This window comes from Myxine glutinosa, chromosome 7 (genome assembly GCF_964187855.1).
Source record: "Myxine glutinosa chromosome 7, kmMyxGlut1.1, whole genome shotgun sequence".
NCBI classification, from domain to species: Eukaryota; Metazoa; Chordata; class Myxini; order Myxiniformes; family Myxinidae; genus Myxine; species Myxine glutinosa.
In genome coordinates this window covers 116,002,317-116,017,450 of record NC_136267.1, presented here as the reverse complement: position 1 = coordinate 116,017,450, position 15,134 = coordinate 116,002,317, and the positions used below count along the sequence as shown (strand labels likewise).

Sequence of the window (15,134 nt, the reverse complement as noted above, 5' to 3'; positions counted from 1 at the left end):
AGGTCAGATTTGCATGCAGTTTTATGCTTCGGCGTTTAGGGCCCGCACGAAAAAGGCCAGCCTTTTTTACACTGAAAAAAGGTAAAAAGTCAAACATTTGAACAGCCTTGGACGTGCACCTTGACCCCATGGTCAAGGCACATCGTCAACAAGGCTGTCCCCAAAACAATACACATGCGCCTCAACCCCGAGGGGGAAGCGCATGGTCATTCAAACGCATGCATCATGCCCCCCAAAGGGCCACAATGCATGGTCATACAGGTGGGACCACTCCTCTTAATAGGAGTGAGACCCCTTAATCCACCAGCAGGGAATTACTCCTGCCAGGTCAGATTTGCATGCAGTTTTATGCTTCGGCGTTTAGGGCCCGCACGAAAAAGGCCAGCCTTTTTTACACTGAAAAAAGGTAAAAAGTCAAACATTTGAACAGCCTTGGACGTGCACCTTGACCCCATGGTCAAGGCACAACGTCAACAAGGCTGTCCCCATAACAATACACATGCGCCTCAACCCCGAGGGGGAAGCGCATGGTCATTCAAACGCATGCATCATGCCCCCCAAAGGGCCACAATGCATGGTCATACAGGTGGGACCACTCCTCTTAATAGGAGTGAGACCCCTTAATCCACCGGCAGGGCATTACTCCTGCCAGGTCCGATTTGCATGCAGTTTTTGTCAAGCGTTTAGGGCCTGCCCGGAAGGCCTGCCTTTTTTACAAGAAAAAAGGTAAAAATTCAAACATTTGAACAGCCTTGGACGTGCACCTTGACCCCATGGTCAAGGCACATCGTCAACAAGGCTGTCCCCATTACAATACACATGCGCCTCAACCCCGAGGGGGAAACGCATGGTCATTCAAAACGCATGCATCATGCCCCCAGAGGGCCACAATGCATGGTCATACTGGTGGGACCACTCCTCTTAATAGGAGTGAGACCCCTTAATCCACTGGCAGGGAATTACTCCTGCCAGGTCCGATTTCCATGCAGTTCTTGTTCAAGCGTTTAGGGCCCGCCCGGAAGGCCTGCCTTTTTTACAAGAAAAAAGGTAAAAATTCAAACATTTGAACAGCCTTGGACGTGCACCTTGACCCCATGGTCAAGGCACATCGTCAACAAGGCTGTCCCCATTACAATACACATGCGCCTCAACCCCGAGGGGGAAACGCATGGTCATTCAAAACGCATGCATCATGCCCCCAGAGGGCCACAATGCATGGTCATACTGGTGGGACCACTCCTCTTAATAGGAGTGAGACCCCTTAATCCACTGGCAGGGAATTACTCCTGCCAGGTCCGATTTCCATGCAGTTCTTGTTCAAGCGTTTAGGGCCCGCCCGGAAGGCCTGGCTTTTTTACAAGAAAAAAGGTATAAATTCAAACATTTGAACAGCCTTGGACGTGCACCTTGACCCCATGGTCAAGGCACATCGTCAACAAGGCTGTCCCCATTACAATACACATGCGCCTCAACCCCGAGGGGGAAACGCATGGTCATTCAAAACGCATGCATCATGCCCCCAGAGGGCCACAATGCATGGTCATACTGGTGGGACCACTCCTCTTAATAGGAGTGAGACCCCTTAATCCACTGGCAGGGAATTACTCCTGCCAGGTCAGATTTCCATGCAGTTCTTGTTCAGCGTTTTGGGCCCGCCGCGAAGGCCTGCCTTTTTTACAGTGAAAAAAGGTAAAAAGTCAAACATTTGAACAGCCTTGGACGTGCACCTTGACCCCATGGTCAAGGCACATCGTCAACAAGGCTGTCCCCATAACAATACACATGCGCCTCAACCCCGAGGGGGAAGCGCATGGTCATTCAAACGCGTGCATCATGCCCCCGAAGGGCCACAATGCATGGTCATACAGGTGGGACCACTCCTCTTAATAGGAGTGAGACCCCTTAATCCACCGGCAGGGAATTACTCCTGCCAGGTCCGATTTGCATGCAGTTTTGCGGTCCGTTTTAGGGCCCCGGACAGGGCCTGCCTTTTTTACAAAGAAAAAAGGTAAAAAGTCAAACATTTGAACAGCCTTGGACGTGCACCTTGACCCCATGGTCAAGGCACATCGTCAACAAGGCTGTCCCCATAACAATACACATGCGCCTCAACCCCGAGGGGGAAGCGCATGGTCATTCAAACGCATGCATCATGCCCCCGAAGGGCCACAATGCATGGTCATACAGGTGGGACCACTCCTCTTAATAGGAGTGAGACCCCTTAATCCACCGGCAGGGAATTACTCCTGCCAGGTCCGATTTCCATGCAGTTTTTCGCGTCCGTTTTAGGGCCCCGGACAGGGCCTGCCTTTTTTACAAAGAAAAAAGGTAAAAAGTCAAACATTTGAACAGCCTTGGACGTGCACCTTGACCCCATGGTCAAGGCACATCGTCAACAAGGCTGTCCCCAAAACAATACACATGCGCCTCAACCCCGAGGGGGAAGCACATGGTCATTCAAACGCATGCATCATGCCCCCGAAGGGCCACAATGCATGGTCATACAGGTGGGACCACTCCTCTTAATAGGAGTGAGACCCCTTAATCCACTGGCAGGGAATTACTCCTGCCAGGTCCGATTTCCATGCAGTACTTGTGCACATTTAGGGCCCGCGCGAAGGCCTGCCTTTTTTGCAGTGAAAAAAGGTAAAAACTCAAACATTTGAACAGCCTTGGACGTGCACCTTGACCCCATGGTCAAGGCACATCGTCAACAAGGCTGTCCCCAAAACAATACACATGCGCCTCAACCCCGAGGGGGAAGCACATGGTCATTCAAACGCATGCATCATGCCCCCGAAGGGCCACAATGCATGGTCATACAGGTGGGACCACTCCTCTTAATAGGAGTGAGACCCCTTAATCCACTGGCAGGGAATTACTCCTGCCAGGTCCGATTTCCATGCAGTACTTGTGCATATTTAGGGCCCGCACGAAGGCCTGCCTTTTTTACAAAGAAAAAAGGTAAAAAGTCAAACATTTGAACAGCCTTGGACGTGCACCTTGACCCCATGGTCAAGGCACATCGTCAACAAGGCTGTCCCCAAAACAATACACATGCGCCTCAACCCCGAGGGGGAAGCGCATGGTCATTCAAACGCATGCATCATGCCCCCGAAGGGCCACAATGCATGGTCATACAGGTGGGACCACTCCTCTTAATAGGAGTGAGACCCCTTAATCCACCGGCAGGGCATTACTCCTGCCAGGTCCGATTTGCATGCAGGTCTTTAAGCGTTTAGGGCCCGCCCGGAAGGCCTGCCTTTTTTACAAGAAAAAAGGTAAAAATTCAAACATTTGAACAGCCTTGGACGTGCACCTTGACCCCATGGTCAAGGCACATCGTCAACAAGGCTGTCCCCATTACAATACACATGCGCCTCAACCCCGAGGGGGAAACGCATGGTCATTCAAAACGCATGCATCATGCCCCCAGAGGGCCACAATGCATGGTCATACTGGTGGGACCACTCCTCTTAATAGGAGTGAGACCCCTTAATCCACTGGCAGGGAATTACTCCTGCCAGGTCAGATTTCCATGCAGTACTTGTTCAAGCGTTTAGGGCCCGCCCGGAAGGCCTGCCTTTTTTACATGAAAAAAGGTAAAAAGTCAAACATTTGAACAGCCTTGGACGTGCACCTTGACCCCATGGTCAAGGCACATCGTCAACAAGGCTGTCCCCATTACAATACACATGTGCCTCAACCCCGAGGGGGAAACGCATGGTCATTCAAAACGCATGCATCATGCCCCCAGAGGGCCACAATGCATGGTCATACTGGTGGGACCACTCCTCTTAATAGGAGTGAGACCCCTTAATCCACTGGCAGGGAATTACTCCTGCCAGGTCCGATTTCCATGCAGTACTTGTTCAACGTGTTTAGGGCCCACACGGAAGGCCTGCCTTTTTTACGATGAAAAAAGGTAAAAAGTCAAACATTTGAACAGCCTTGGACGTGCACCTTGACCCCATGGTCAAGGCACATCGTCAACAAGGCTGTCCCCATAACAATACACATGCGCCTCAACCCCGAGGGGGAAACGCATGGTCATTCAAACGCATGCATCATGCCCCCCAAAGGGCCACAATGCATGGTCATACAGTTGGGACCACTCCTCTTAATAGGAGTGAGACCCCTTAATCCACCGGCAGGGCATTACTCCTGCCAGGTCCGATTTGCATGCAGTTTTTCGCGTCCGTTTAGGGCCCGAACAGAAGGCCTGCCTTTTTTGCAGTGAAAAAAGGTAAAAACTCAAACATTTGAACAGCCTTGGACGTGTACCTTGACCCCATGGTCAAGGCACATCGTCAACAAGGCTGTCCCCAAAACAATACACATGCGCCTCAACCCCGAGGGGGAAGCGCATGGTCATTCAAACGCATGCATCATGCCCCCCAAAGGGCCACAATGCATGGTCATACAGGTGGGACCACTCCTCTTAATAGGAGTGAGACCCCTTAATCCACCGGCAGGGAATTACTCCTGCCAGGTCAGATTTGCATGCAGTTTTATGCTTCGGCGTTTAGGGCCCGCACGAAAAAGGCCAGCCTTTTTTACACTGAAAAAAGGTAAAAAGTCAAACATTTGAACAGCCTTGGACGTGCACCTTGACCCCATGGTCAAGGCACAACGTCAACAAGGCTGTCCCCATAACAATACACATGCGCCTCAACCCCGAGGGGGAAGCGCATGGTCATTCAAACGCATGCATCATGCCCCCCAAAGGGCCACAATGCATGGTCATACAGGTGGGACCACTCCTCTTAATAGGAGTGAGACCCCTTAATCCACCGGCAGGGAATTACTCCTGCCAGGTCAGATTTGCATGCAGTTTTATGCTTCGGCGTTTAGGGCCCGCACGAAAAAGGCCAGCCTTTTTTACACTGAAAAAAGGTAAAAAGTCAAACATTTGAACAGCCTTGGACGTGCACCTTGACCCCATGGTCAAGGCACAACGTCAACAAGGCTGTCCCCATAACAATACACATGCGCCTCAACCCCGAGGGGGAAGCGCATGGTCATTCAAACGCATGCATCATGCCCCCCAAAGGGCCACAATGCATGGTCATACAGGTGGGACCACTCCTCTTAATAGGAGTGAGACCCCTTAATCCACCGGCAGGGAATTACTCCTGCCAGGTCAGATTTGCATGCAGTTTTATGCTTCGGCGTTTAGGGCCCGCACGAAAAAGGCCAGCCTTTTTTACACTGAAAAAAGGTAAAAAGTCAAACATTTGAACAGCCTTGGACGTGCACCTTGACCCCATGGTCAAGGCACAACGTCAACAAGGCTGTCCCCATAACAATACACATGCGCCTCAACCCCGAGGGGGAAGCGCATGGTCATTCAAACGCATGCATCATGCCCCCCAAAGGGCCACAATGCATGGTCATACAGGTGGGACCACTCCTCTTAATAGGAGTGAGACCCCTTAATCCACCGGCAGGGAATTACTCCTGCCAGGTCAGATTTGCATGCAGTTTTATGCTTCGGCGTTTAGGGCCCGCACGAAAAAGGCCAGCCTTTTTTACACTGAAAAAAGGTAAAAAGTCAAACATTTGAACAGCCTTGGACGTGCACCTTGACCCCATGGTCAAGGCACAACGTCAACAAGGCTGTCCCCATAACAATACACATGCGCCTCAACCCCGAGGGGGAAGCGCATGGTCATTCAAACGCATGCATCATGCCCCCCAAAGGGCCACAATGCATGGTCATACAGGTGGGACCACTCCTCTTAATAGGAGTGAGACCCCTTAATCCACCGGCAGGGAATTACTCCTGCCAGGTCAGATTTGCATGCAGTTTTATGCTTCGGCGTTTAGGGCCCGCACGAAAAAGGCCAGCCTTTTTTACACTGAAAAAAGGTAAAAAGTCAAACATTTGAACAGCCTTGGACGTGCACCTTGACCCCATGGTCAAGGCACATCGTCAACAAGGCTGTCCCCAAAACAATACACATGCGCCTCAACCCCGAGGGGGAAGCGCATGGTCATTCAAACGCATGCATCATGCCCCCCAAAGGGCCACAATGCATGGTCATACAGGTGGGACCACTCCTCTTAATAGGAGTGAGACCCCTTAATCCACCAGCAGGGAATTACTCCTGCCAGGTCAGATTTGCATGCAGTTTTATGCTTCGGCGTTTAGGGCCCGCACGAAAAAGGCCAGCCTTTTTTACACTGAAAAAAGGTAAAAAGTCAAACATTTGAACAGCCTTGGACGTGCACCTTGACCCCATGGTCAAGGCACAACGTCAACAAGGCTGTCCCCATAACAATACACATGCGCCTCAACCCCGAGGGGGAAGCGCATGGTCATTCAAACGCATGCATCATGCCCCCCAAAGGGCCACAATGCATGGTCATACAGGTGGGACCACTCCTCTTAATAGGAGTGAGACCCCTTAATCCACCGGCAGGGAATTACTCCTGCCAGGTCAGATTTGCATGCAGTTTTATGCTTCGGCGTTTAGGGCCCGCACGAAAAAGGCCAGCCTTTTTTACACTGAAAAAAGGTAAAAAGTCAAACATTTGAACAGCCTTGGACGTGCACCTTGACCCCATGGTCAAGGCACATCGTCAACAAGGCTGTCCCCAAAACAATACACATGCGCCTCAACCCCGAGGGGGAAGCGCATGGTCATTCAAACGCATGCATCATGCCCCCCAAAGGGCCACAATGCATGGTCATACAGGTGGGACCACTCCTCTTAATAGGAGTGAGACCCCTTAATCCACCAGCAGGGAATTACTCCTGCCAGGTCAGATTTGCCTGCAGTTTTATGCTTCGGCGTTTAGGGCCCGCACGAAAAAGGCCAGCCTTTTTTACACTGAAAAAAGGTAAAAAGTCAAACATTTGAACAGCCTTGGACGTGCACCTTGACCCCATGGTCAAGGCACAACGTCAACAAGGCTGTCCCCATAACAATACACATGCGCCTCAACCCCGAGGGGGAAGCGCATGGTCATTCAAACGCATGCATCATGCCCCCCAAAGGGCCACAATGCATGGTCATACAGGTGGGACCACTCCTCTTAATAGGAGTGAGACCCCTTAATCCACCGGCAGGGAATTACTCCTGCCAGGTCAGATTTGCATGCAGTTTTATGCTTCGGCGTTTAGGGCCCGCACGAAAAAGGCCAGCCTTTTTTACACTGAAAAAAGGTAAAAAGTCAAACATTTGAACAGCCTTGGACGTGCACCTTGACCCCATGGTCAAGGCACAACGTCAACAAGGCTGTCCCCATAACAATACACATGCGCCTCAACCCCGAGGGGGAAGCGCATGGTCATTCAAACGCATGCATCATGCCCCCCAAAGGGCCACAATGCATGGTCATACAGGTGGGACCACTCCTCTTAATAGGAGTGAGACCCCTTAATCCACCGGCAGGGAATTACTCCTGCCAGGTCAGATTTGCATGCAGTTTTATGCTTCGCCACAGGGCGGCACACTGCGAAAAATCTAACCAATGAGGACCAAAATCGTCTATTAAGATGATCAAGGCACCTCCTAGCTTTAATGGTGAGCACCAGCCACGAATTACGTCTCACACGGTAAATACCGCATAACCCGCAAGGAACCAACAGCCTGTCTGCCACACGGACCATCGTTCCCACCAGTGCAAACCAAAACCAGGGGGTGCGGTGCGATCGGCGGGGATAATAATCAACGAACATAACAGCGTGACGAGCGCTGTCCCGATCTCCTGTGGACTGAAGTCCAAGACCAAAGCGTCACCTCCGACCCAAAGGGTCTTCTGGAGGCTTCAGCCCGGCCACTCTGTCAACAGACAGAGATTTATTCATTGGTCCCCATTGGCTAAACATCAAGCAGAGCCGCCAATCCAGATTTCGGGCTTAATCTGGATTGGCGGCTCTGCTTGATGTTTAGCCAATGGGGACCAATGAATAAATCTCTGTCTGTTGACAGAGTGGCCGGGCTGAAGCCTCCAGAAGACCCTTTGGGTCGGAGGTGACGCTTTGGTCTAGGACTTCGGTCCACAGGAGATCGGGACAGCGCTCGTCACGCTGTTATGTTTGTTGATTATTATCCCCGCCGATCGCACCGCACCCCCTGGATTTGGTTTGCACTGGTGGGAACGATGGTCCGTGTGGCAGACAGGCTGTTGGTTCCTTGCGGGTTATGCGGTATTTACCGTGTGAGACGTAATTCGTGGCTGGTGCTCACCATTAAAGCTAGGAGGTGCCTTGATCATATATATATATATATATATATGTATATATATGTATATATATATATGTATATATATGTATGTATATATATATATGTATATATATATATGTATATATATGTATGTATATATATGTATGTATATATATGTATGTATATATATGTATGTATATGTATGTATGTATATGTATGTATGTATATATATGTATATATATATATATATATATATATATATATATATATATATATATATATATATATATATATATATATATATATATATACAGTGGAACCTTGACTTACGAGTTTAATTTGTTCCGTGACCGAGCTCGTAACTCAAATTGCTCGTATCTCAAATCAAATTTCCCCATTGAAATGCTATTAATCCGTTCCAGCCCGCCAAAAACCACACCAATTTTTTTTTAAATATACAGTATATATAAAAATATCTCGCGCTTTATATTTCACCTGTATGCAGCATACAAGTTGGCAGGATGGCCTGGACTGGAGGTACGCACACTTGACTCTAAAGTCTAAACTGTCCAGCCTGGGTTTGAATCCCGACCCAGCTATAACCTGTCATGGGTGAATCACAGGCAGGGTGATTCATCAATGTGTGTACCGCTAAACTGGGCGCCCCGTTTGCGTCCCATTAGTTGTTGGATGTTAAGGATCTCACCGTGTTTTCCACAAAGAGAAGGCGAGCTATCGCCGGCATTCTGAACAACTTGTGGCCTGGCATGCTCTTCTCCTCTGCCGTTATATACGTCCTCCTCGACACCTCGCTCATGTTTTTCGACGATTGCTTGTTTTATATCCAAGCACATCATCCTCTTCTTCTTCTCAGCACTGCACTTGCCACTCACTTTCTTAGGCCCCATGGTTAAAACTAAGAAATTTTCCGAAATAACCAAAATGCGAGAAAAAAAAATGCAGCGCTGTACGACAGAGATACGTACTGTACGTGCACGGCAAGATAACCACGTGACCAGAACCTACCTGGCGGCGTGAACTCGAAATAACCAAAATGCGAAAAAAAAAATGCAGCGCTATACGACAGAGATACGTACTGTACGTGCACGGCAAGATAACCACGTGACCAGAACCCACCTGGCGGCGTGAACTCGAAATAACCAAAATGCGAAAAAAAAAATGCAGCGCTATACGACAGAGATACGTACTGTACGTGCACGGCAAGATAACCACGTGACCAGAACCCACCTGGCGGCGTGAACTCGAAATAACCAAAATGCGAAAAAAAAAATGCAGCGCTATACGACAGAGATACGTACTGTACGTGCACGGCAAGATAACCACGTGACCGGGTGGCGAAAGCTCGTAACTCGGATCTCGGCTCGCATCTCAAAGCAATAAACCGCCCGAGCGACGGCTCGTATCTCGAAAAACTCGTAAGTTGGGGCACTCGTAAGTCAAGGTTCCACTGTATATATAAAATATTCCATATTAAATGCCAAGTCTGTATATATATAATATAATATATATTTATATATATATATATATATATATATATATATATATATATATATATATATATATATACACAAAGAATTAAGTTAAGCACCCCCCCCCCCCGTTTTTTTACAACCCCGCACATTACAAGTTTGTTGTCGTCAAAACAGTGTAATATACCCATGATATTGCTATATTTTCTGGAGAAGTGATATTATGGTCACATAAAAACATAACAATCATGCCGTTTTCAATATTTTATTCTGAATAATTTAAGGTGAAATTTTTTGGGAATTTTAGGCATATTTTCACCTCAATTTAAGTATGGAGCTATAGGTCCATCACGGACAGTGTGGATGACGTTTATGTTTTCTAACGTACAGTCATTGTTCTGAGAAGACCTCTAGCGATCTTTGCGTCAATAACGTGTGTAGGACCCACGTGATCGGATCACTGACTCAACCCTACGTCTCATAGACCCTGTAAGCCGTCGTATGCGTTGCTGTGGCAGGTTGTTCCATTCCCGATGTAATGCACGTTCCAATTCATCCAGATTGGCTATTGGAGGGACCATCTTCGCAATTTGTCGTCCCAACATGTCCCAAACGTGCTCGAGGGGGTTCAGGTTCAGGACAGGATTAGGAGGTGCTTAACTTAATTCTTTGTGTAGGGGTGCTTAACTTAATTCTTTGTGTATATATATATATATATATATATATATATATGCAGACTTGGCATTTAATATGGAATATTTTTTTTTTCTTGACTTGGGTTTCCTTTCTGAACTCAGAATATCAATCTGGTGAGTTTCTTTTACACTTCGGTGATTTCTTTGTCAAAAGAACCATGTCACTGATTGTCTGTCGCAGCAAGAAGTCAATAACAGGATTATATCACAGGTGGCGTGACAAAATGTACGGACAGGTACATTTGACGATTGGCTTCACAATCGGGTATATAAGGGTTGTTGCGTTCTGTATTAGTGGAAAACAACTGCTGTATGTCCACAAAAGTTATTGCCGCTTCCTCTGGGGATGGTCCGTCAACGCGACAATGCTGTTTGTCATGGAGTGGTGGCTTTATGAAATTCCGGCATGAAACAGTATGCTATTGCTCGGCAGTATGGCATCACTCAAGGTCAGGTGTCAAAGATCCCGAAACGAAATACTCAGAGGGGTGTCCCTCCTCCAATATCGAGGCCAGGACGTAACAGCAGAACCACAAGGAGGGATGATCGCCAGCTGCACCGGTTAGTCCGCAATGGCCGTACCAAGTCAGCTAATCGGCTTGGGGCTGAGTGGCACAACTGACAAATGTGCCTGTATCCAGAAGGCTAGTCAACCAACGACTGGTTCAAGCAGGCTATCGTGCCAGGTGTCCCCTGAGAAAGCCACGCCTGACAAGACAACACCGCCAGCGCTGATTGCAGTGGGCCAGAGAGCACCGTCAATGGCAGCCAGGACACAGGAATCACGTGATCTTCAGTGGCGAGTCTTGATTTCTGATCTATCGTCAAGATGGCCATGTCCGAGTGTGCATTCAAGTGCATGAAGCCTACAACGAAGATTGTATAGTGCCAAGAGTCCAAGCTGGAGGTGGTGGTGTGACCGTTTTGGCTGCTTTTCATGCAGGGGGCAAAACTGACCTCGTTGTTCTGAATGGAAACCTGAACCAGTTCAAGTACAGGGCCATTCTGGAAGAAACATTGCTTCCATTTGCTCGTGCAGCCTTTCGAGGAAACTTTGTCTTCCAAGATGACAATGCATGGCCTCATCGTGCTCGCATGATCCAACACTTTCTTGCTGACCGTGGTGTAGAGCACATGGAGTGGCCTGCCATGTCCCCGGATATGAATCCGATAGAGAACTTGTGGGCAGAATTAACGCATCAAATAGACAACTTGGACCAGCAGCCTACCTCTGCGCGTGAATTGCAGCAGGCTATTGTCACTGCATGGCAAGCGATTCCTGTCCAAACCTTGGCAAATCTCGTGAACAGCATGCCTCAACGTTTACGTGCTCTCTTGAATGCTCGTGGGGGTTACACGACGTACTGAACTGGAATTTTACTGTCCGTAATCCCAGTTGTAATTTAACTTTTGTTTTTGTTAAAAAAATTTTTGGCTAATGTGCAAAATAAAGAAATACTTCTGGAAAACGTACAGAAGTTTAACACAGTACTGTCCGTGAATTGAGTTCAATGTCAGTTTACATCACTTTCAAGGATCAATTTATTTGCTTCGAAATGTCAAATGTGGTTTTTGTTTCTTTTAAAGGTCACATTAACAAAATCTAGAATAATTTCAACATAATTCCAATGAACTTTTGGTTCTAAGTCTTCTTGAAAAGTAAGTTCACCCCCACAAAAAAAATATTCCATATTAAATGCCAAGTCTGTATATATATATACATTTGCAAAAAATCCACCGTTAACTTAACTAACTGGAGTTCATGATGTAAATCTCTGAATTACTTATAGCAGAAAAAACACAGGTTCCTCTCGAATGCTTGGCATACAGTTTTGATTTGTTACAATTCACTTTTGTAAGTCTGGTTCGAAAGTTAAAATTTTATTCTGAATAAGACATGCCATTTCATCAGCATTTGGTATAGAAACACTTTCACCAAAAATGTACTCAAGCCAGTGAAATAACTCGATGAGAGTTTCATTGGACCTTTTTGTTACAAATAGTTCCTTGTCTTTTGCTAATAAGAAAGCAATTAGCCTTCTCTACTTATTGCAGTTGTACTAATCTCTGGCAAAAGCAGGGAATTCTAAGATTTCTTCCATCATAAAATTGGAATAATATATTTTTTCTCAAACTACTACTACTAATACTACTACAACTACTACTACTTATTAAGTGACTCCAATTGTTCCGACCTTCTCGTGAGGTTAGTTGAGGAGGAGAGTTGGCTCAAGTATTTCATGGAGCAGCTGATCAAGCTTTGACGTTCGACTGAACGGGGCAGTAATTTGGAATTTGTCTGTGCGCTCCGAGTCTGAGAAGTCGTTGGTTTGATTCTGACCCTGCCCATGTCATACCACAGCACTGATGGTGCTGCTTCCTGTGACCCTCAGCGGTCAGAAGATACAGCACAGATAAACGGCATGGGGAGAGGGGACGGGGACTTCTCCCTAAAAATGCCCTGCCGACAGCAGAGAGAAAAGCGCCACCACTAGATTACATCACCAGCACTAGGAGGTTGCTTCCCCAAGGTCAGCAGCTTGCCTGAAGTCAAGTTCTGTGTTGTCTTGTCTCTGTCTACAGGTGTGTGTGTGTGTGTGTGTGTGTGTGTGTGTGTGTGTGTGTGTGTGTGTGTGTGTGCGTTGGTTGTTTCTTCTACATGCGGGTTTCCGAAGATGGAACAGAGCCCTCCCAGGTCTCAAAGTGTCCACATCCATGTGTGCATGCATATGTGTGTGTGTGTGTGTGTGTGTGTGTGTGTGTGTGTGTGTGTGTGTGTTTTGATGTGTGATAGCTACTCCAATAGTCTTAAACACTGTAGGGAAAAAACCACACTAGGATATTTAACATGCACCAATGACTATTGCTGTCAGAGGGTCCTCTGGCTTTACGTTTGTTGATGGATGATGCACACATCGATGTTTCACCCTGCAAGTGAAACACCAGGGTGAATGTTTATATCTGGATCGAGATTTGATAAATACAGACTAGTCAACAGCAAATAAGAGTCCTCTAAGGTGTCCAACCACTTCCTCAAACTTTTTTGACCCTTATTCTTTCAGTGACATGACCAATATCATTCTTACAAAGAAATTCCCAAATCCTCAGTAACTTTTCAAAACGACCTGAAGATTCTATATCACCCAAATAAATTATATTAAGCATTATTTAGCACTTCTGATATAATTCCACTTTTGGGATGCATTCTCAAACTGGTCAGAGTTTATTGCATTTCACCATGATGTCCAATAGGAGTCGAGAAGCAACAAGACATAGATAAAGTCAAAAATGCGAAATAGAGAGTTTGACTATTGTTTGCACTGATACCAGCAGGGGAGTAGTGTTAAATACAGCCTTGGAATTTGGAGCAAAGGAATAGCAGCACGTCACTGCAATTCAACATTCGAGCCAGTACATCATGGGTTGTGATTTCAGAGTGGTTATCTGTCTTTGAGCTCACCCCACAAATGCTATAAACAAGACATTGTTAGGGACCAGGCTCATCGGACCAGCATGTAGATGGATCTACTGCTTATAAATGGATTCCTCCATAAGATGGGTGTCTAAAAGTTCTCGGAACAACATACTCACAATAGTCTAAGAAACACAAACTTTTAATATTTTGAGGATATGACTATATGTGATTAGTAAGGAATTATTGTGCAGCACTGCCATCCATCTATATTAATATTTTGATCGAATTTAATATAATAGCAACGGTACCCGCCCCAGGGGCGGGGCTTCAATTGGGAGGCCCAAAATGAAAAGGCAAAATATCAGAAATTGAAGGCTTTTTTTTTTTTTTTTTACGATTTATATAAACATCCGTTAAATCATATCACACGCAAATCATCAAAATCTAAACAGTATTTGTAGAATCTCAATAAAAGCCACATCACTGTTCATATCAGTAAATATTATTGCATTGTGTTTGGAAAAATTCGAAAATTGGAAAATTGGGGGAGAAATTGGAAAAACAATATAGCCTATGTTACTCCAGAGGGTCCCAGGATTACCCACCCAAAATTTCGTTGCGATCGGTTCAGCCGTTTTTGCGGTACCTGGGAACAGGCAGACAGACATTTGGTGAATTATAGTAAGATATCAGTTATTTTAAATTAAGACCGCAAGCCGAGTGACCTGAATGCAAGCTGGCCAAAGGTAAGCCAGTTAGTGTAAATGATTTTCAAAAACACACCCAAAGAACCAGTTTTCTTTCATGCAACCCCTTGGAGTTCCCTTAGTATGCCTGCAAAGTTTGGCGTCGCGAGGTTTCATGGTTTTGGAGTTATGGCGAAGACACACACTGCCTTTTATTATTATAGTTATGAGTGTGATAATACAAACATCAATTGTTTTCTGGTGAAGACATCAAAGCATGATCTCTCTCTCTTTATGTAATTTTGCCATATGTTCAAGGTGACGGTGATAAATCTTTGTCAGAAGACATCTTGGGATCTTCAACATCCATCAACTAATGCTAGCAGATGGGTCAGTTGCTTCCCACCTATCCGAGGGAGGGCACCCTTTGTGATGCAACATCTGGCTGGCAAAGCACCAATCCCACCGTTTATAGTCGGGTCGAGAATCTAATTCAGACTAGAAACATGAACATCAGGAAAAAGAAAGGTTCACGAACTCTAAAACCTCACAAACTTGCCATACAAACCACTCATGAAGAGCCAAATGACAACTGCATTGTATACTTTGCTCGTTTAATGACCTGTATTGAATACTTTGATGTTGATTCTGATGTACCAAACTCTGCTGCAGAG

The 15,134-nt window shown here is 46.4% G+C and overlaps 1 protein-coding gene across 2 annotated transcripts in view; it reads left to right on the top strand.

Moving 5' to 3' along the window:
- Nucleotides 1-15,134, top strand: part of LOC137431534 (neurocan core protein-like) — an 89,181-nt gene that overhangs the window by 48,555 nt on the left and 25,492 nt on the right. Inside the window, exon 2 of one of the 2 annotated variants that reach the window (XM_078782190.1) lies at nucleotides 12,722-12,890. The exons of the other annotated variant lie outside the window; for it this stretch is intronic. The gene's annotated coding sequence lies outside the window, so the exon portion shown is untranslated. The remainder of the gene's footprint in view (nucleotides 1-12,721; nucleotides 12,891-15,134) is intronic. 2 annotated transcript variants of the gene reach the window in all.